The sequence below is a fragment of the Coturnix japonica genome, chromosome 35 (genome assembly GCF_054131305.1).
Source record: "Coturnix japonica strain WE chromosome 35, WE-NBRP24, whole genome shotgun sequence".
Classification (NCBI taxonomy): Eukaryota; Metazoa; Chordata; class Aves; order Galliformes; family Phasianidae; genus Coturnix; species Coturnix japonica.
This window is the reverse complement of record NC_140697.1, coordinates 4,407,459-4,431,041: the sequence shown is the minus strand read 5'-3', so window position 1 is coordinate 4,431,041 and position 23,583 is coordinate 4,407,459. Positions and strand designations below refer to the sequence as shown.

General features: G+C 44.5%; 1 long non-coding RNA gene across 2 annotated transcripts; it reads right to left on the bottom strand.

Moving 5' to 3' along the window:
- Positions 1-209: 209 nt before the first annotated feature.
- LOC146755243 (uncharacterized) lies at positions 210-18,320 on the bottom strand. 2 transcript variants are annotated; one of them, XR_014938329.1, is made up of 6 exons: positions 17,455-18,320; positions 17,009-17,142; positions 15,859-16,018; positions 5,497-5,648; positions 3,226-3,305; positions 210-361 (listed from the first exon to the last, which is right to left on the bottom strand). It is a non-coding gene; the product is annotated as an uncharacterized LOC146755243 (long non-coding RNA). The 2 variants fall into 2 exon arrangements; XR_014938330.1 differs by lacking the exon at positions 210-361 and adding an exon at positions 2,071-2,180.
- Between the last annotated feature and the right edge of the window lie 5,263 nt (positions 18,321-23,583).

The window sequence follows — 23,583 nt, the reverse complement described above, 5'->3', positions numbered from 1 at the left end:
CAATGGTGTTCCAGTTACACTGCATAGCTGCAGCATTCATTGACTGGCACTGAGAGCAAATATCTGTGTACTTGTAAACGTGGCAGCATCTACTGCAGCTTTTTGGGGAATAAATTAGTGGGAGGAAGAAGTAACTTCCTTGGCTGTGCAGAATAGTATTGCCTTGGTGCAGAGCTTGTACCCCTTGAGCATGTTGGACAGGATCCCTGTGCTGCAGAAGGGCAATATTAGCTGCCCAAAGAGTCAGAATGATAGAGAAATCAGCAGCTCTTCTCAGCTCATAGGCTGGGCAATGGGGAAGAGGTTTGGTCTCACACACAAGGTCTTCAGGAGGGCTGTGGCAAAGCTGGGAGTGGGCTTCCTGTTGGCAAATCACAGTGCAAGCGTTAATTGCAAAACTGTCTATTTTAGGACTGTACACAGATTTTATTTGACAAGCCAAATTCTGACAGTTCACTCTTCATCAGCAGAGTTCCTGCTCTAAATTACCAAGTGCCAATGGCACTCAAGGTAAAGCAGTGCGATAGTAACCACGGATTGTTTGAAGGTCCTGCCTCACAACGTCTATTGAAAACTGAGCATATAGGGCAAGGAGAAAAGTAAAAGCTGCATCCATAGGAATCATTTTGAGCTGACACAATGCACTGTTGTGGCTTTTTCCCTTCACAGCTTGCGTGCAGCAGTTCAGCTCGTTCTGTTTTCCCTACCAGCTGCTGTATGAACAGTGCCCCTGTCAGCAAGAAGTTACAAAGAAATGAATGAAGACTGATGATTAACGAAGAAAGAGGGTGAATATTGATCATGGAGTCAACATTTGATGGGAGCACTGATGGAATAGTGGTCCCACTGGAAGTTGTTAGGAGTTGATTTTTATGCCCCTGGGCAGTAGCTTTAAACCATGACTCATGATGGAAGAGAGGTAGCTCATAATGTTTTAAACAGGCCATGGTGGAAAACATACCTTCTCCCTCCCCTCCCCAGCTCCTCTCTTTTGTTGTGCTACAATGAGAACAGAGTTCCACCGTGTATCCTACATTTGCCCAGAGCACCCAAACTGTACAGATCAAACCCTTAAGCAGGCTCAAACAGGGACAGGACATTTCCATTTTTCCTTGCTGTTCTACCAGAAGTCTACAAAGTCGTCTGTGACAACACACTTCTATAGCGAAATAACTGAAGTATGAATTTTGGTTGTTTGCAACCTGATTCAAACCTCTTTGAAGGCAATAGGAGTCACAGCTCCACTACAGAGCAAAGCTCTCCTAACCTTGGCTGGAATTTCCTGTACCACACAAATTAATGAGCGTACTTGCAATCAATACTGCGTATGAAGTGCACAGCTGATACTCTCTTTCTTTGATATTATACAAAATCATTCATTATACCAGAGCATTCATTTTTCTGATGAAAAAAAATAACTTGCAGATGCTGCCTTCAGGCAAGCTTCATCCACTTCCCAGACCCAACCACTGATCCAAAATGGAGATATCAAATACTGTTTGGATACTGCAGATTTACTGCACGCATCAACTTTAATTGGACAGTCAGAAAAGACTTGCAAAGTCACTCGAGTATGGCTGCAGCCCAAAAAAGTTAATGTGAGTTGGACGCACACCAGCATGCAGCTCTTCTAACAGTCCCATCATACAAAATAAGCTGTTACATGTGTTTTACAATTTCTCCTGCAAGTTTTTCAGGGGGTGTTTTGGAGGGGTGGAGAAACAGCAAGGAAGGAAGAGCTAATATCAAATGCTGTAATTCTGTTGAAGCTAACAGGATACTGATGTGTCACTACGACAGTTTTCCAATGTTTTTGTGGTCCTCATTAATCTGATCAGCACTCAGAAGGATGCAGAAATCACTGCACATGGGCTCTTCCATGAACCCTGCTCTACAACTTAATCTGTGCCATAGGATGTTGTGTCCTCATTTGGCCATGCAACAGCAAGTGTGTGATTTGTCCAGAGAAAGTTCTGGATTTCAAAACACAGGCAGCTTTCCTATTGCCTTTCCTATTTCCTACTTGGAGCACAATGTCAGGCAGATGACAATAGAAACCTGATAGGATTTGCATGCATTTTTCTGGAGATTTAGGCTGCGATCTCTTGCCATTCAGCAACTATTCATCTCCCAGAATGAAGTGACTGTTCACAGGATGGTTACAGTTCCACTTATGTGTCCTACAGAAAGAAGGACAAAGCCAGAAGTGTCCCTTTAATTTCAGCAACAGTAAAGACAGAAGGGAGCCACAGCACAACTACTCACAAAGAGTCTGAGATTCAACAGAGAAAGTCTTACAAGTGCACTGAGGCCATAAAGAGCTGAACAGTAGAAATCATTTAATCCTCAGTGCTGCATTTTATCCACAACATTGGCCCTTCAACAGCCCAGAACCCTTCAGGTGCATTTCCAGAGCTGATTACTGCTGTTCCAGGCAAGTAATCTGCAGACACGCAGGTGATTTGCTGGGAAGCTGTCTGCTGCTGCTGCTCTCAGACCCTGCTCCCTTTTTTGCCTTTCAGTTTCCAGAGCATCCTCTGTGCACTAAAAAACGCTCCGTGCTTCTCCTCTTGCTTTCACAGTAGCTGCTTACAGAAAGCCAGCAGTACAAGAGGCAACAGACACAGAGGCAGCCTTTATTCTAATACTCTTGCAAAACTGTGTGCTACCTTGCAAAGGGTACCTCGCAGCTCCCCTACATAAATAACTTTTTAATGCACCTGTCATTTCAGATGTCACACCAGAGACAAGGTCAGGCTCGGAGAGAAATCAGCCTGCTCCATCCTTGACCCGTCATTCATCATGGCATTTGTCCACAGCCAAGCAGCCCAGCTGGTTAACAGGGAAAAAAACCTTATCTGAGCTCTAAACGGGTCCCATTTCTGATAGGAAGAACTTATTAATAATACTCTCTGGAAAGCAGCGGGAGTTCTGATGGACAGCTTTGCAGGGACATTTTTCAATAGAGAAGCTTAAAATCCTATATCTGTGCACCAGATCAGCAGGCTGGAGGAGATGAGAGTTTAATTTTGCAGACAGCAAATGGTGACTGTTTGTAAGTTATTAGAGAGGGAAATATGCCTTCAGTGTTATGGGGATATACGAGCCTTGCCTTCACCTTTCCCCATGTATCATGCTGCGTGTCATCATAGGCATGTTAGCACGTTGTGCAGGTCCCCTCAAATCACCGGGCAATAATTAGCATTGCCAACTGCTGGTTCTTACCTCTTTTACAGGACCCAGCTCAGTTCTTAAAACACGCACCCCCTGAATTCACATTAACTTCAGGAAAAGATTCCTGGGTCCTGTGGAGTTAAGAATAAAAAGTATAAAAGCTTTAAAAATGGCAGCTTTGTTCCTAATGCAGATAACTGCAGGCTTACGACAGCCTCAGAGGCTTCTGGCATTGGTGTGAGGGTTTGTGATTTGGGGGTGTGTGAGAGCAAGGAGAGAATGAGAAAAGGGAAAAGAGAAAGCAGGGGTAGATTCACAGTAGCTTAAAGAGCACTGACTGTGTGCTCGACAGCTCACTGACCTCGTTGGAGCGCCGAATGCAGGGCACAGGAGCCACATGGATTGGGTACGGACTCAGGCTGACCTCTGAAATCTGCACTCACAGCATTTTATGAGCTGATTGTTGTTAGACCCACAGACTAAGGCAGTTCATGGGCTCAAGAACACAGAAGCAAGTTCCCACGGCCTAAAGTTTCCAAATTGCATAGTAAAGGCTCATGTATGAGCAATTAAGCCATCGCAGCTCTAGAGTTTTCCACTTAGTTCAGCTTTATTTTGTTGCAAGCTGAATTAAACTGCTATATTACATTAGCAGATGTACCCCTAAGGAGCACTGCAGACCCTACCTACGGCTCAAAGAACAACACTGGGCTGGTTGGTGTCTGCTCTATCTGCCTTCTATCAGCTCTAGCATGGATTCTGATATGGATATAGAAACTGTATTTTGAGATACAGCACGACCATCTTTACTTAATGTCTACTTAATCTCTACCATGTCTACTTAAGACACCTGGTATGGGGATGTCACCTGAACTGGTGTTGCTCATATGCCTTCTGTTCTCCTTACTTAAACAAATTCTCACCTTGCCAATGCAGTGCAGTTATTCAGACTACGGCTGGGATTTTCAGATCCCAAACTCCTCATGGATGGCGCTGGCTGTACATACAGTCTCCTTTGAAACCCAGGGCCATGCACAAAGCCCTGCCTCACTTTCAGCAGAGCCACCCTCGCCCTCCAGCTCTTGCTATCCCCAATCTTTCCCCATTCCTCAGCTCAGCTCCCATCATCGCTCTCCCTGTGCCGACTCAGCGTCTCCCTTAGAACTCATTTGTTTGCTCCGAAATGCTTTGCTTCCTCTGCTTTGTTTCCCTGGACCTAACATTTTTATTTGATTTTATTTTATTTGCCTCCTTTCTCCCTCCACAGGGTGACAACTATTTTATCACCTACAACAAGAAATGCTGAGCCTGTTGTGCAGGCAAAACATTTGCAAAGGGGCAGGGGGTACACAGAAAGCAGTAGGAAATTGATAAGGGTTGTAAAGTGGCTTTATAAAAATGCCGACAAGCCTGCTCAGGGCACAGAGCACCTGCACCTCTGCCCCCGGCAGTGCTTCCTTCAGATGCTCCTATTGTTTTCATTACTATTTGTGACTTGATCATTAATAAATTACTATTACTTTTTTTTTTTTTTTCCTGTTGGCTCCAGCCACCAAGGGAGCCAGCAGGTGCACCACTTTTACAATTAGCCCTCTGTAATGCATGGTTGGCAAGAAAAGTTGTCCGCAAGCTGCAGACTTTACCAACTGCTCGATGGCAGCAACTAGAGGACAGTGTGCAGCAAAGCACCTTCATGTGGCAGCTCACACAGCCAGAGGGGTTCAGTCTCAAACTTGGGGTCCTGCTTGTGAAGGTGAGTGGTAGAGGCAGGGGAAGAATGTACACAGGCCATCTATGGGGTAATGAGATCACAGTAAGTCTTACTGAAACCATTATTTCCATCATCTAAGATACGTTCCTGGTTAGAGGCAGCAGTGCAACTCATTAAACAGGAATCTGACTGATTAAACTGTTTTGGTTTGAGGAGGGGAAGTTTAGCAGTGAAATCAGAAAGTTGCTTCTCTCCATCTGCTGATTGTGCTCACTCACAGGCAGGGCTCTGGCTTTTCAAGATCAGTGCTGTTCTCTGCGTTTGTGTTGGTAAAATTATGGTTGTAACAAATTCCCTTTGTGATAGAATATCATTCCCTCAAATACCACCATCACTGCATTGTCCTGTCCAGCAGCAGCTAAGTGGCACAGGCTGGGTGTTGTTTCAGTTCAGCCACATCAGGGATTATCAGCACAAGGAGTGTGCAGAGCTGTTGTGTAATTTTTCCCCCAAAAAAGACAGTGCAAAGCAGAAAGCATAAACCATTTGGTGATACCTATACAAGGCAAATGAAAAGTGAAAAATCCATTGCAAAGTAAATGACCACAGACCTCAGATCAGGCACGTAGCCAGCAATCCAGGGAAGCTGTGTATCTTTGTCTCTGAGACAGTTTTCTTCCAGTCCCAATGAACTCAGGTGTTTCACGTAGTTCTGATGGGAAAGCATGTTCCTCTCTTGGAGGAAGTCAGCTGGAACATGAAACTAATAAAGAAAGAGAAAAGAAAAAACATATATATTTAAGATGACATGCTGCTGAAAATCACCAGACTCAGAGCTTGCATTGAGCAGAGCAGGTTCCATTGATGCTGCTCTTCTGCCTTTGATAGCAGCTGTACAGGGTGCTCCAGAGAAGAACAAAGCAGCAACCCTGTGACAATCTGCCCCTTTTACTGCTGCAGGCACAGATCCAATCTGGGGACTGATTCATGCTTTGAATCATAAGATTAGAAGTCTTCTCCAGTATTTCCTTCCATAGAAGGAAATCGAACATCTCATAAGTGGCTTCCAAACAAGCATCCAGATTCCTTGCATCCCGCTAATGTGAACTGGATGTTAAACCAGCAGCCAAACAAAAAGACTGATTTGCTTTTCTCACACTACTTAATACCAGAATCAAAATGCATAAAATCAAAAACATTTCATAAGAACGTCTTCATTTGCAGACTCAAGTCACTATGAATTGATCATAACAAATACAGGAGACATTGAAAGCTCCTCTCCTGTGGCTCTCAAGGTCCAAACCTCTAATCTTGGTCACTGCATTTTCAGGCCACTGCAACCCAACAGGCACTTCTAAAAGAGCAGAAAAAAACCTAACAGGAGAATGCTGTCATGTCAATAGCTTTTCTAGTGAGTGTAATGAATGCAGACAACACAAGAGTACTTTGATAGAGGAATCCCATCTGTGTCTAACCAGTAAATCCATGCCGCGCAGTTTGCGTTCAGTGCAACCTGTTTCCTTCCTGAGAAAACAGAACACCAGGAGACTTTGAGGTAGAGAATTTACGGCAGAACCAGTTGGTACAGCCTTATTCAGGATAAATATGAAAGCTCAAGGCAGATTCTCTTGCCCCTACTGTAATATATGCTATAAGTTAAGATGTACATGTATATCCAATCGCATTTGTGAAGGTAGGGAGGGGAAAAAAATCACCGTGTAGTTAGACACAATTAAATGAGTTACATAAAGGGCACATCTTTAAAAAAAAAAAGTCTGAAAACTTTGAAACTGAAGTGGAATGGAATAGCAGCATGAAATGTCAGAGCTGAGTTAAATCCCAGCTTCAGAATCAGTCCTCGATCCAGCCAGAATAGGTCACCCAGCCTTCATCCTGCCAAATTTACACTGTTTGTTGAAGTATGCAACTCAAAAAGTTAGAACCAAAAGTTGTCCCTCTCCACTGCAGCTCAAACACACCATTCTCCCTACTGAAAAACTGCCAGCGTTTTCTGTTTTCTCTTGTTCCCTTCCAGATTTATTCTTGCCATGCCCAGCTGTGAGCAGGGCAGTGAGCAGGGGGTCGGGGCTGTGCAGGCTTCATGGTGCAGCCCGGGCACTAGCTCCTGTATGCCTTGTGCAGACCCCATACCATGAAGCCATTAGAATTCCTCCTGCAAGCAGCATGCTGAGTCCCTTAGCTTCTTCCTTTCACTTGACCTGAACTATAGGTTCTGCTGGTTGTGAGCTCAATCACTGTCCTCCCCAGGTCTGCTATTAAACCTTGGCTCTAAGAAACCAAGAAATTAATCTCTGGTGCCCGACTTTTCGCAGCCCAGCGTGCTCTACAGCAGCTATGCACAACCTCTGATCCCCAACTGCATGGCCTCATCCATAAACAAAGGTACCTTGTGGAGTCTGGTGAACCCAGCTGATCCCTCACTAATATCTCCTGGAGCAAGCAGAGCACAAAGCCTTTCAGCTTGGAAGTTTTGCATTCTCTTACTCTTGGATTAAGAAATAAAACAAATTAAACGAGACCCTCACATCCCTACGGTCTTCATTTTCTACAGCACACCCATTGCAATGGGTGAAAAGCATTGCTTTTGCCAGTTACCAGACAGAGTGTTAGTGGGTGAGACAATGCCATGCATCCCTCTGCACTGCAGACCCAGCGTGGCACTGGGGCAGCACAGTGAGGAACAAAGCCACTGTGCATTTGTTAATCTGTCATTCACACTGACAGCTGTGGGTACACGCTGAGAGCCACGGGCAGGGGACAGCCACCAAACCACAGCCAGCAGCACTATCAGAGCAGAGCTGAAGCACCGGCACCTCAGGCCTGTCTGCAGTAATTTTCTTTTGCTGATAGTTACAAGGATCGCTGCAATATAAATTCCGCATGGAGTGCTGAGAAAGGAACGAGGCCCCGCTGCACCAAGCGCGGTGTTAGATAGGGAGAGATGACCATGTAAATAAATGGGGCACAAAGGAAGTATTTTTCCCAATTTTACAGGTGAGGAACCATGGCTAAAAGCCATAAATCAGTTTTATTGAGGGGATACAGGGTATTTACAGGAGAAATAAGAACTGAGCCTCAAATCCTTATCCACTGCTCAGTCCCATTTTGTTCCTTTTCTGCTTTGAGGGCCAACAAAGCCCACCAGAACCAACCTTCGTGTCTGCCCATACAGGATGAAAACTACCTGTGCTCCTCCAAACTACCCACCATTTGCATGGGCAGTTCACCTGCAATAAGCACTAACCCTGAGCACTGATGCAGGCTGCTTTGGCACAGCAAACTACTCACTGTGTGATCAATGCAGGCGAATATTTACTATCCCTTTATTTTTTTTTTCCTAAGTGCAAACAATAGAAGAGCTCCCTCCATTCTGCAACGCTCTCTTCTCCATATAAGCCATTCAGCATTCACCAATGCAATATTTTGTCATTTCAATAATCACCAGTTTATCTTTCCCCATTTTCATGGTTTCTCTGGAGACCTCTCCCCTCTCACCAGGCATTAAAGCACAAGCGGTAGATTTGGCATTTGCCACAAGTAAGGAAACAAAAGCCTTCACGATGGGAGAGAAAGAAAGCATTGGGAACCCTGCTGGGACAGCTCCACTCCCATGTGCTTCTTTCCCCTCCAAGTTTCTGCCTCCCCTCTTGCTCTGAACCAACTGCTTATATGGCAGTGCTCTGACCCGAGGGTGCAGTGGCAGAAACAATAACCCAAGTTATACTTTTTTTCAAGTCAAACATCATTTGTGCTTACAAGGCAAAAATCAGCAGTCCCTTTTCCTTCTGCCTTTATACTCAGAAATTCCAGACAGAGAACTCACTGCCTTCCCTTGTCACCCCTGTACTGCACAGCGGTGCTTCTCGCAGTGGGGCTGCAGGTCTCCAGCAAAGACTGAATTCCAGCTATGAGATGCCAGCCTCAAAGTGCAGTTGCAAACCCAGAAGGGAAAAGAGACATGAGATCACCAGCAGAACTACTTGTGCAGTGCTGTGGTTTCACCATCTAAAGAGCAGCCCCTCAGTAAACTCATTCCTTTTGAGGTCTTTGTCCTACGAGTCTCCCTCCTTGTAGCTCCCAGCCAAAAGCGCATGGAGCCATGACTGTCTCCATTGCAGAACCACTGTCCGCAATATTCCCACTCAATAATCTTTGTCGCAGACTTGAGACTATTTTTGGAAGCTTTAAAAATATCTAAGGGGCACCTTTTCTTTTTATTCAGACACAGCATCTTTTTATGTTTAATAGGGATTTGAAGAAGAAGAAAAAAAAAATCTGCTTAGCATCAACATGCCTTTCTATTAAAAATAAAACAGCTGAGTAAGCAAGATGACTTGGACAGGAGAAAATTCTATTTATAGAAATGTTTACTATGGTTATCACAGGGCGATAGGGATAACTGTGAACCACAGGCTCTGCTGACAAGTGGTGATGAACCAGTCACAGGAGGAGGCCACACAACAGAGAAGGACTCAACAGCTTCCTAGGTCACACATAGATAGGGACATTGGTGTGTGTCCTGGAGCACAATAAGGATGAGCCCTGAAGGAACCCAAGGAGGTTGTGGCAATCAAGGCCAGGCTGGATGTGGCTCTGGGCAGCCTGGTCTGGTGCTTGGCGACCCTGCACATAGCAGGGGGGTTAAAACTAGATGAGCATTTTGGGCCTTTTCAACCCCAGCCCATTCTGTGATTCTGTGAACACACTCAGAATCACCACATGCTCTTCTCCAAATTCAGAAAGCTCAGGAGCTGCAAGAAGGAGTATGAATTCCTGAGTAATACTGCCTCTCTCTTGTATTTTAAGCAGCCAACTAACAGAAAACTATTTGTGCTGCTTTACCTGCAGGTATGGCTATGGCAGGGAAGGACAACTGAGGAGCTCTGCAAGGAACTAACTTTTTTGGGAGCATCCACTGTTCCTGTGCGGCAGACTAAGCCTTCTCCATTCTGCATCCAAAATTAGGGATGTCGGAGGAGAACTGAGTCAGATCAGTTGGATTCTCTTCCAGGCCCTGCCACCAGCTCACTATGTGACCTTGCACAAGTCACTTCATCTGTTTGTGCTGAAAGCGTCTCATCTGCAAAACTATATTTACCTTTGTTAGAAAATGCACTCATTTATAGATATAGAACGATGAACATGAGCCAAATACTGCTGCCATCTTGCTCCTCCTGGCTCTCCATCTTTTTTTGACTGCATTATTAGGTGGTTTTCCCACCCTTAATAATCAGGGCTGCTTTTAATGGCCTGAGTGTTTTTTCTCCAGGTGTTTTTTTTTATGGCATCTATATAAGACAATCCAAGGAAACTACAGAATCATCTCTCCAAATTTCTCATCATGTCATTCTGCCAAAAACAACAGAAATATTTGCAAGCAGGTTGGATTCAGAGCCTTCCAGAAAGGTCCCCGTGTCTCACCTGCACCACCACGTCCCTCCTCTGCTGCTCAGGAGTTCTTACACGCAGCCACATTGCTCTCCATGGAGTTCTCGAAATGGTCCTCCTATATTTCTCTGAAAAATGACCATTCCCTTAAAATACGGCACCTCCTCTCATGGCACACTGCGATGTGACTCAACAGCACCAGAGTCGCAACTCATATTTCCACAGGGTGCCAGCATCTCAGCATCAAAGTGCTGCTGGCTCTGGACTATCATCTGCGCCGTAATTAAATCGAATCCACTCCTTGGCTTGGCTTTATCCCTGAACAATACCAGCGTTTGAGTAATACATTCTCAGGGCACTAATACATCACCTGGGCGATCCCTGTCCATGATGTATTGGCGCAATACATCAGAGTGCACTCCCGCTATAAGGATCTATGGGCATCATACATCAAGGTGAGGCTGAGTAGTGATGTATGGCTCAGAAGATGGTACCGTGCAGCAGTGGACCAGGCCAGGACCAAGAGGATAAAGGCTGGCATGGCCGTTAGCCGATTTCCCTGTGTTATAATGCTGGCACTGACCCAGCGTCTAACTTTAGCCCCTCATTTATTTATCCCAAAGCAACCTACCATTGGAAGCGCCTATCCTCGGATGCATCATTCTCACAGAGGTCTCAGGGGACTGCTGGTACACAATTAGCAGGAGTGTATTCTCAGCTTGATGTGGGGGGTTTTTAGCCCATTAACACTAATGGCAGCTGCAGCACCAGAGCTCCGTATATCACAGAAGACACGGACACATGCACACGCTTAGCTCTGTGCAAATCTCACCCATTCAAGAGGCACCTGAAGATTATTGGGAATAAAATAACCACAGAAAATTGATGAAAGCAACCACTTCATTGTTTTCCAATAATTACTTTCAAATATATAAAAATTAAACATATAAAACGTAGAAACACAAACCCACCCCAGCACACGGAGGCAAAGCCTTGGCCAGCCTGTAGGACATGAGGGGCATTGCAGAGCTCATAGCAAAGCATTGCTGGAATGCCTGAAGGCATTATCAGCTGGGGGAATGCTGCTTTAACCCACTGAGGCAGGAAGGAGGCAAAGAAGCATTTGCTGACAAAGTCCTTCCCTTCACCCCTCATTTTACAAACAGCAAAATAAAATTAAAGTATAGAGCAATATAAGCCTCAGTGGAGACAGTTGGAGATGTTTGCTCAGGAGAAAAATGGCAGAGAATAACCCTAAATGAGCCCCAAACACAGCTCTTAGTAAGAACCCAAGGGAGATGCCCTTGCCATGGCTATATGCCATGCATCACTGGAGCCTGCACCTGGGCACAGTCTTCCAGTGCTTTGGACAGCAATGTCCTGGGGAGCAAAGGTGGCTAAAACCAATCTCTGTGCTCAATACAGAGTCACTCGAGGTCTCACATAAAGCAGACTTATTGCCCCCATGAAAGAAATAATAGATCTAATAAAATACTTATATCCCGGCCAACATCTCTGCCCAGCCTGGTGAGCCCCCAGGGGTAGCGAGTGGACAAAACCAACTTACAATGTGTCCTCCTATCCCTCCAGCCCTGCAGCATGCAACTGCTGCCCCCAGAGACCACCACAAGGAGACCATCCTCACAGCACACAGACGTGAGGCTGTCATGGCCAGGGCTGATGCAATTTGGGCACATCCCTCCCCTGCCCTGTCACCCAGCTGCCTGGTTGGCAGCACGTGAACCCATGCTTTGCATCTGCACGAAGAGTTCAAGGCTGGCAGTCCTTAATAATATAAGCACAGCTGCTTCCCTCCACAACTCCCCTCAAATCAAGCAGCCAAGATAGCTTTCTGAATGAACGAGCTATCTTAAGGCACTGAGTGAAATAATTTCTCAGATGCTCAATCTAGTTTTTGAAACAATCTGGAAACGACATTCTCATTAATTACACACCACGTATCTGGAAAATGACAGTGCTACTGAGCTGACAGTGACAAGGAATCAGAAAATAGCTTGTGCAGGTGGAACAAGTCATGGACAAACCTTCGTGTCTATATGGAGGGGATGGACAGAGCTGTGAGGGGCAGCACTGCAGGTGCCTAGAGACCATTTGTGCAGCAGAGCCACAGTGAACAGTGGGTGATTTCACCCTCCTGGCACTCACAGAGGGAACTTCAAGCAGTGTTTCCCCTTTAAAAACCAAGACAAGCTCAGCCTGGACAATCATTTATATTTGCTTACTCCTTGAGCTTTGGTGCAGTGATTGCTTGCTGGGCTGGGAGCCTCCCAGCCATGTCATAGACCAAGAGGAAAGTCAGAGGTCTTCCCTGGGCTGAGTCCTGAGCAAGTCAATGGGAAGTAAATATAAACCATAAGCACTGAAGTAAGTGAAAATAAACTGTTTGGTGCATGCTTATACAATGACAGAAGTCTTTGCAAATTCATAAAATGGAGAACATGAAAAGCAGCAAATCCTTTTTAAAACAGGAAGGAAGTCAGGTAGGTGAGCAGGAAAAACAGCCCAGTAGTTAATGTGCTAATGTAGGACCTGGAAAACCTGAGTTTACAGGCCTGCAGTGGGCCCATAAACTTCTACATGCTATCACTGAAACTGGAGAACCACACTCCATTACCCCCAAAACTCAGGAACTGCTTATAAGAACTTCAGGAATTGGGTTAAGTCTCACCAAAAAGGGAAAACATGCCTGTTCGACGGAAGCCAACAGCAGAAGGCAGGAAAGCTCACATCACTTGAAACCACAGCTCGCAAGGAACCCAAACTGCCCAGGAGAACTGAGCCCACAGCTCCATGCAAGGCAACTGATCCCCTTCTCAGTGCACAAGAAAACAATACTCTGACCTTTAAGTAACAATTTTAGTTGTATCAAAAAACTGAAGTGACTTGAGAGCCATTTCTCTTGATCCCTGGAATCATTTACAAGGGGATTTTTGCACCCAGGCAGAGCATGCAGGCAGGTGGCTGCACCCAGGAGCAGTCCATGCAGCCAGAGTTTGTCTTGGCAGGGAGCTGCTGGCTTCCTTTGCATACAGGGAGCAACCCGGTTCTGCTCAAGAACTGCCTGGTTTAGGAACACGCACCTCAGCAGGTTGGAGCCCTGCAGACAGGCTGCTTTCGTGAGAGAGGGCGTGAAAACAGATCAAAGTCTCAGAAGAAGTTTATTTTAAAGTATTTCCTACAGCCCGATCAGATTATGTTTTTAAAAGTTCAATTATCTTCTGATAAACTCAGCGGCCAAATTAGGAAACTAAATACAATTATTAAAGCATAAGAGAATAATTTCAGATCTGCTACAAGAGCCAATTCAAACTTAACAAGCCCACAGATCCTGGCAAGTAACTCCACACAGATCACTCAGCTTCATTTCAAACTAGAAGACCAGATGAATGCCTGGGATATGACTTACATTGATTCTCATGTTTTTAATCAAAACTTACACAGTCCTTTTAGCTGGCCAAACCCAGAACCAAGATTTTGTAGAAAGGTATTCAATTTCTCTATGGAATTGGGGGATTTGAGCAACCCCGTGCTGAGCTATCAAAGCAGTGCACAGAACTTACCTCCGGCGTGCAATGCAAAGCCTGAAAACTTGGAAGAAATATTTCACATAGTGCAGCATTTTGCAGAGCAATCTTTAATCCAGATGCTATCCCAGCAGCTGGGCTGATCTCCTCAACAACTTCAGTACAGTTCTGTTGTGGTCTTTTTTTCCTGAAGAGAACTTCTAAACTCACATCTTGTTGGCCAGTAATTCTGAATTCCCATTCACCAAGTGACCAGCAATGCACCCTGCCATTATACCATATAGCCATGCTCACTTGGGAGCATGGCAGCTGATGTCCCACAGCACACACACATTCATCAGAAGGGAGATGCCCACAGCTGAGGTTATCAAGAGTGGAAACTTCAGTACAGCTGAAATTATCAAGAGTGGAAACTTCAGTATGCAACAGTGCTGCAGGTGAAGTTTCATCAGACACATTTAACCTTACATATTGTTGCATTTTCTCTCTTCCTGTAGGCAGCGTGGGCTCCTGGACATCACACATCAGTGGCACTAATGAGGAGAAGTGCTGACCACCAGTCAAGAGAAAACGATACCTAACACACCATCTCAGTCTGTAGATTACTGATACCATCATGTTTAAAGGGCAAAGGCCAAAAAGCACGAGCACAGGACCCTTGCCTTTAATAGGGTTGCCATATATACCCAAAACAAAACATACTTTTAAGCTGCCTGCATTTATAAACTCTTGAGGCCCATATTTGAAGGAAAGGGAAAACCTTCCATGCTGACAACTCCTCCCAGCAAGTTACAGAAAGGAGGTATTTAGGGGAGAACATGAATTCCAGCCCCTAATGGAAAAACACACTCCTCTTGCAGCGATTTCTGTTGTTGTATTTTTGTATGGGGGTTAAAAAAGGTTTGATTTTGCAGTTTAGCATGTTGAGGCCTCTCAGTGCTCGCTGTCGGAGGGTGCCGATTACCCAGCTTCATTCATCAAAGTGTCACTTTTCTGACAGCCATTAATAAATATACTGCCAGAGCACCTCACACCTGGCAGCCATGGCACACTGCAACACACCGCTAACCTAATTTGCTAATTGCTGCTTTCCCCATTAATTTTAGTCCTGTCTTGTTTGGTGTTGACATGGAGGGAAAAAGAAAGAAGAGTGGGGAAAAAGAAGCAGGCAAGAAAGTAAGCTTTGGGAGTTTTCTGATTATTTCTTCACTTGTTCTTCCCCCTCCATCACCATTTACTTGGGGGTATCAGCTTCCTTTTTATCCTTGCCCTTTCTGAGAGGGCTGGCAGCAATGGCAATTTGGGCACTGTGGTGTGAGGGCTTAACAAGCTGCACACCATGTGTTACCCACATACAAGCCCAGACTCTGGCACTGTGTTTCTCTCAGCCCCCCACCCTGAGCTCCCAGCCTATGGCTGCACAACAGTGGGGCTTGGGGTGCTCTGTCCCCCAGACATCATCGGTCTCAGCACTTCACACCTGCCAAAATCCCTACTCTGTTAATTCAATTCCCATCCACTCTCAAGCGAACATCACTCAGTTCCATTAATCATATGATTTTTCTGATAAATATCCTCTTTAAGGCCCAGGTACAGACCAAGTCCTTTGTGACTAAGCTGGACTGAAACGCAGGTCTCCAGCCGAGGTCAATTTAGACAAGGAGTACCAGACCCATCAAGCCTTCAGGCAGTGATGAATTATTGTTGCAGCGCTAGTAAAAGTCTCCCTGCAGGACACTCACCAAGCTGTTGTACTTGGACCACACATTGGGGTCCATATGCTCCAAAGCTTTTCCTTGCCTGATTAGGTCTAGTGATGGCTGCCCGCACCCACTGCTCCAGCTCTGCCTCCCCTTCTCAGGAACAGTGCTCAATCACTGGGGGCACAGAGGCTCCCTGGGCTCTGCACAGCCATCACTTGGCCACCAATGCTTGGTTAAGGACACAGACACCTGTGTTCTGCAGAGCTTTCCAGATCATTAATTCTTTTCTCCAATTAATGCAAGAAAAGGCACTTACCCCACAGGTAAGGCCTGTGTGCATGCTCCTGTCCCCTCAGCCAGGCAGCTTGGGTCCATCTTTCTTGGTAAACAGAGCTTCCCACTGCCAAGACACTCAGACCACAACCGCACAACATGAGGAATGGTCCTCTCAGTCTGGGACAGCATCCACTGCCAACCTGTGCCAAATACAAGAATTTTGGATGCTTCCTTAGCATTGGGAGGAAAGGAATGAAGGTGGCCAAGTTCCACCTTAAGTGGGTGATTGCAGTCTGCTAAACCCACAACAAATAACCGAGTCTCAAACACAATCCAAACACAGGGCATGTTTTAAAATTGCTTGCAACGAGACACTAGTAGATATGAGCATGAGAGGTTTTGCTGCTTCTGAGCAGACTTTGGTGCAAAACACATGTTTTTCCCTAAAAGAAGCAGAAGGTTTAAACAGTTTTAAATTGGATAATACTACAAGAAGGCTCAGACTGTTTTGAAATGATGAGCTGGTAAGAAAACCCTTCTTTGAATCAGGATTATTACAATGATATTAGAGGATTAGCACAGGTCTGGGAGCAGGATTCAAGCAAACCTGCCAATTCTGGACATTGGACATTTTGACTGCCTTTGAACCCTTTAGCTATTCTGACAGTTAAAACTGTGCTGCCATGGCACAGCCCTGCTCCCAGCACTTACACCCACAGCTCTCCCTAAGCCACAGGTGAGATCTGTTTGTATTTCCTTTAGCACAGAAGGGCCAGGCTGGCACACACTCACCTTTATGGCTCGTTGCTACTCTGCCAGGAGCAGGACCCACAGGCCAAGCCTTCCAGGAGCCTTATAAGTCAAACACACTGTCCTGTTCCAAGTGGAGTTAAACAGGCCCAGTAAAAAGTAACAGCATTTCAGCTTTTAGCCAAAAGCCTCCATTCACGGCCCTTTAAAGTTAAATTTACTGCCTCCATTTAGCAACATCCCTGTGAAACTCCCTCCTGGTTCAGAACAAAACCTCTGTGCAGTTCAGCTGCGCTGTGGCAAACAAAACATTTCATCCTAGGGATCCAGCCATGCATCTGTCTGCCTTTATTCAGATCTCTGTGTCTCTTTATTCCCTTCGGTTTTCAACAGCTCCAAGCAACCAGATAGCACAGCTCGTCCTGCTCCCCACTGCTCACCTTTCTGCTATGGCTGAAGAGCTGATCACAAGGAGGAAAGCCACCAACATGTCTTTTTCCCCTGTGACAGAAGTGGATGCAGCTTTATTGAGCTTCTTGGGCTGCGTCTTCCACCACAGGCAGATCAAGAAAAACTACACAGGGCAGAGAATGAATAAAATGATCAATGCTCTGCCCTGGAGTATGATAACTCCCATTTTTCAGGAGTCAAGGTTAGCTCAGGGCTTCAGCTGCTCTGCAGGATCAGCCCTGCCCTTTGAAGAACCAATTCGTTCCCTTGCACGAGGCTCACTGTGCCCTGACCCACCACACCACTGCATGTGCCACATGCTTTCTGCACACACACAGCCTTCGTGCTGAAGCCAAAAAGCAAGAAAGCAAGAAAAAAGTTTAGAGCATTTCCTAACAAAAGAGAAAATAAGGGAAAACATTCTGTTGAAAAATACCAGGTCAAATGGAGAAGGGAGTCCTTTCATCTTCCATGCTCTGGGTTGGTTTTATTACACTGCGAAGCCATTTTACTGAATTAGTATCGTAATCATGGCAGGATAATGGGGGTATGGAGCACTGCAGCACAAGCCAGATCCCTCAGCTGGTACAAACCAGCATGGCTCCATTAACTTCAGTGGAGCCAATTTATATCAGCTGAGGATCTGCCCTTTAGTTTTTACTACAGGAAAGCCAGACTACAAATGGGAGAAACCTATATTAAAAACAAATATCTTCAATCACAGCAGCAAGAATGTAGAAAATATTGGCTGAGTCAACTTTTATAGCAATGTTTTCTTTCTCTCCCAAGTGCTCAATTTTGAACACTCCCCTATAAAATTTTCCAAGCCTGGAGCAACTTTCCTCTTTCCTTTGGTTAAAGCCCACCTCACCTGATGGAGGCAACAAGGCTCTGGAGATGCTCAAGTCCTTTCCAGAGCAAAGTAGGGCTTAGGGAACTGGTAGCATCCCTGCACTGAGCCATCTCAGACCTCCAGCCTGCCAGCAGGGCAGTTGTGAAAATGGAGATTGGGCCACAAACATCTGCTCTTCTTGGGAAGCGTGACCCCTTCCCACAAGGAGAAGGTTACTCCAACAGCCCCCTTTAGGAATGCCACTGGGTCCCTCAAATGAAAGCGCACAGAAGAGCTCAGGGCCCCTCAGCAGCCTTGCAGCAAGCACCTTTTGTTCAAAGCCCAGAGCTGTTAATTAAAGGCTGGTGATTAATGATTAAACTCCACGTGGTTCCCATCTCAGGCTTAAAAAGTCCTCAGGATGCTGACTTTGCTGAAGGTTTCATTGTGAAGTTCTGGGATGTGAGGGGCTATTTATAGAGAAGTCCATCAGAGCACTGAAAGGAGGTGCTCCTTCCACATAATTAAGAAGAAAAAGAAAAAAAAATACAATTTCCAAAAAGCATAAAGGTCAAATATTTAGATGAGGTAAATAAGTGATCTGCCTGTATGAGCCGCAGCCAGAAACAAGAGACTATTTCTGTGTGTGCTTTCCCCAGCTGGGCACGTTCAGTTCTTGGACTCGGGTTTCTACAGGCAAATATTCTCCTCTCCCAGGGAGTTCAGAATTCATTGTCCATAAAGATCATGGATCCTCATGCCATATTGCATTCATGAATAACGAATACAAAGGATTTCTACATGCAGGATCTGATGCGTGGATAAGGGCAGCATTTATCCATCCTGCTCACACCCTGGCCTCTCTGCACCCAGCTCAGCCTGAGTGGCACAGGCTGTGGAAATGAAAGCTGGAGATCTCTGAGTTCTACATTGTTGTGGATTAATGTTTTTGGAAGCTTTGAAAACTGACTGAAGTTTAAATTATTTTAAGACACTGGTAATATAAATAATCTGGGTTCCTAGCTTTTGGTCCTTGCTGACCCATGACAGGCCAGGTTTCTTTCCTGATTATAAACTTTCTCTGACCGCATTCAAGTAAAGAAGGTTGTTTTTTCCTATGAATGTTAGGAACAAACCTCTCTTCTTACAGAAATGTATATACTAGAACTCTTCCCAAAGCTAATAGCTCCTCATGGCACTGAATAGCTGAGTACCATACCAAGTCATACAAATGTTTTCACAGCTCCTCGTTTGCTTCAGCTCAGCAACCCACAAAATCTAGGAAATGATGGTTGGAAGGGCCCTGTGATCCCACCTGCTGCTCCATACTGTTGCCAGCACTAGGCTATGGTTTTAGTTCCACAAATAAGATGGGCCGCTTTGTCCTGTGCTATACCCATACAGTTATTTCTTAACCAAAGGCAGCTGTGCTGCTCAAGCATGATTTGCCCTTCATAAACCCATGCTGATTTTTCAGATTCTCACCTTGTTCCTTCAAACCCACAGGTCTGAAATTCACCTTTGGGTGGATTCTCTCGGACCCATACATTCAAATACATCTGACTTCTCTGACAAGCCCCTGAACGCCCATTCCTCCACTTTTGGCTGCCCTTTTCCTTCCCATGACGGTTTTGACAAGAACTTCATGTACGTTTTCTTTGGTTTCACAACAAATGCATCAACAATAAACCTCTGCTGAAACACCGTATTTTCAAAACACAAGCAGAAACAAATCAATGTCTCCTCACATAAATACTGCCAAGTCTGAGCCCCACTGCCACCATTTTACATCTTCCAGTCTTCCCGTGGTGCAAAAATGTTTAATTGTGGTTTGGGGTTTTATCTTTCTCCAGCCTTCAATTGTACTTATGGGATGCATGTTAGACGTATTTACATTGAAAACTTAGATAGGAGATCTCAGAGCTTAGTTATGCCCTGTCACAGTGCTGTATATCCTAGATAGCTTGCATAGGTTTCAAGAGATTGCAGATTATTTTTATCCCCTTTTGTCCTCAGTAGTTAGCAAAAAATTTGGGTACTTGCAAGTTTTCCTCTTGTGTAAGGGGAAAAAGGACTAACAGCGGAGTCAATGAGCAGATCCTGTCTGTTCACAAAGGACACTGAATGTCCCTTGTTCCCTTCCATGGCATTAAATATGAGAAGAGATTGCTGTGCAGAATTGCCCACACTGTGGCTCTTCTGATCAACACTCAGATCCAAATCCTCCCTCTAGTTTTTCTGACAAAACTATATTTGCAGTATATTTTGCAATGCTATCACTTTCCAATTTCATGGTCTTTCTACAAATATAGTTTATAAACCAGTCCGTAGCTTTTCCATGTATTCCACATGCGCCTGTTTCATATGCAGAAATATTTTGGGGTTTTGGCTGTGGCTGCTATCATTTGAGCTATGTGGTTTCAAAAATGTCTTCTTACAACTATCCTAGTAAAGGAGTGGCACTTCTGCTTAGTCCATAATGTTACATGACTGGAATTCATTATATGGTTTTCTCTGCTTTGCTTTATCTTGTGAAAGAATGCATTTGCAACACAGTGCCCTAGGCAGTTCATCAGCACCAGGGCTCAATCCCAGCATGACAGACATTACAGAGTCATGGAATATTCAGAGATTATATTCAGGTTACCGACACTGTGTGTATATCCTTATCCATCCTAGTGATGGTTCTCCTGGTTCCATGATTAAGATAAAAACTGCTTCCAGGGAAAAGAAAGAAAGGAAAAGGAATGGAAGATGCCTTTCGTGGTTAATTAATGCAAGCCTTGAACACTAAAATGGGGTGAGTAACATGTCTTTTGAAGTTTGGCTACGTGGAGGGAGAAAAATCTCACATGTAGGTTTGACCTGGTTCAAAGCTTTAACTGACAAAAGGCCTAAAAAGACATGAAATAAAATTCCTGCTCTAGATAAAAGTAGTCATTTATGTTTAATGTAAGATGTCATAGGTACAAAACTAGGCACAGGAAGATTCCCTCTCTCTTTCCAGTCCTCCAGGACGTGCAGAAACCAAAGTCCTCACTGTATGGTAGAAAAGAGAAGAGTGAAAATGCAATTAAGCTGCTCATTTTTCAGAATAGATTTGACTTGAATTACTCCTGTTTCCAACAAATAGCTCTGCACTGTCAACAGGGTGATCTATGACCATCCTTTCTGTGGACCCTACAAAAGGACAGCAGGTTTCCAAAGAGTGAGGAGGAAGGTATGGCTCTAAACCAATGTTTCACCCAGACGGGCTGTTTTTGAGTAAGGTCCAAAAAGGTCAAAAGGAAGGTAACCCACAAGAACACAGCATCTTAATGAGCAAGTCTGTAACATTTTGGCAGAGAAAACTATCATCTGCTACTAGTAGTGCAAAGATTCAAAGCTCTGCATGACCCGCGGAGCAAAAGAAAGCAAGCATATGTTACATTAGAGACTTTAAAATGAATGTAAAAGAATAACACTTCAAATCAGACATATTCCAGTGGACTGCCTTCCTGAAGTAAATCCAGCAGCTCTTTGGACATCAGTGGGTTACTCCTTGTTGAACTGGAAGAAAAGTTTTGCCTGATGCTCTTAACAGTTGTAGCAGAACACAAACATCTGGGTCCAATTCCCCACTGATAGGAGCCCTTCGTTACCACAACTGTAAAATACCTATTGCACAAGAAAGTTAGAAAGCCAGCATGAAGTGCCTTTTTGTGCTGACAAATGTCATTACAATGAAGTATCACCTAAACTCAAGTCTCGCCAATTCCCTTTGTTTCCAATTTTCACACACACCAAAGACTTAAGCAAAACAAGTCAGTAATGTGACAATGGAAGATAAATGTATAATTCATGAACACCAGAGGAAGAGAGTTAGAAAGCAATTGCAAGTACAACGAATAGGTCCGTTCCAGAATGGGAATAATTAGCCCTATAATTAAACTTATCTTGCTGCTAGACAAGAGCAATGCTCAGCAACACCTGGCCTGGAATGTTCCCGTCTCTGCAGGCAGCAGATGGAGCACACAGACATGATCCACCTCCCTCCTACCAGGGACACGGTTGCCTGTGCCAGCAATTAAGGTCTGGGACAATGTCTGAATTATTGTGAACTCTGCCAGATATTTCCTAGTCCGATTTGTTCTCGGTAGGTAAAGCAGGACTTTTCTTGCTGCTGACAGTCCCCTCTTCCTTACCTTCCTCTCTGCCATTCTGAGACATGCTCCCCTTTTCATCCTTGGCAATGCAGAAATGAACTCAGATTTTGCAGCGACTTGCATGCAAGTATTTCTCAAAGACCTCAGCGGGGCTTTGCTGGAACAAACTCATCCAGGTGGCAGCAAGTGCAGTCCTGAAGGTGTTAACCTCCAAGATAACTGCTTCTTGGACCCTTTGGTACACTGATGGGGAAATCAATGAGATGTCAGGCCTTGGGGGATCCTTTTCACATCCCTCCTGAAATCATTACAATTAATGACAGAAATGGGGCAGCTAAAAGCCCATCTGATTCTGTGACCTTCCTCCAACCAGCAGCCAGCCTGGGAAAAACAAAAAGTAGGAGCAAGTCAAGCAGCCTTAGCAAGATACGTAACAACATATTCAGTATCTAGTGGTAACATTATTCCCATGTATCAGGATACCGGAACCCAGGCAAACTTCCATCTCCCATTACTGCATGGCAAACAGCTCCTTAATATAACCATATGTCATATGAAAAAAGTATCATCTTTTGTTTATATTAAATTTGCAACCTGATAAATCATTATGATGTCTTTCATTTTCTCTTGTGAGAAACGCAATGATCAGGTTCTCCCTACATGTTTCCTCCTGGCAGCTCAGGCTTTTATTCACTTCTATAACAGCAGAGATTCCTTTTCCAAGCTGAAGAATCCAAAGTTCGCATCTCCATAGAGTGTGACTAATTATTTTGCATTTTTACATCACCTTTGTTCCCCTTTGCTCTACCCTTCCGATTCCCAACATGTATTTGAGATAAGAGAACAAAAACATCACTGTCTATTCAAACTGTATACACACCAAAGGGCAAAACCAATGCATGTTTCACTCCCCTAAAACATTCAACTCGGAAAGGCTTCCTGGTTGGTTTGCAGCGAAAATGTGCATGAATTTTCCACCCAACAGATTCAGTTTTAATGAGTAATGTTCTTTATCTGAGCATTTAAGAACCAAATAAAAGATTCATCCAGCGCTCTTAGTGTAATTATTTTGCCTATCCCACATATATACATTAAGATTAAATGGCACAAGGAAAGCAGTTTCTGCCATAGCACCATCAGCACAAAGGGGACTGTTAAAAGTCCTGAAAAGCCAAAAGTTACTGCCTTTAAAATCTGGATTGCAAAACCAATGAGAAGAAAAAAAGTTCTGTAAGGATAAGGATAGAAACACTGGGAAATGTAAGGCTCACACTGAGGCATTAGAGTTGGTTGAATAATAATAAAACTAGACTCATTAATATGTTCACAAATAAGCATGCCAGATTTCTGGGGTGACATTAATCATGGCTCGCAATTATTCACTTGAAAAATCAGCATGAGAAAATGAAACATGATGTTTCATCCATTTTAGTACGCTTTCATTCTGTGAAAATTCACACCAGAATTTAGTGACTATTATTCTCTTGTTAGGAAAGGTTCTCTCATCCTATACAGTAACATTGATTTGGAGTCTATTAGAACTAAATGAAAGAGAAAAACAGTGTTCTAGGGTGAGCTCATCCAATTC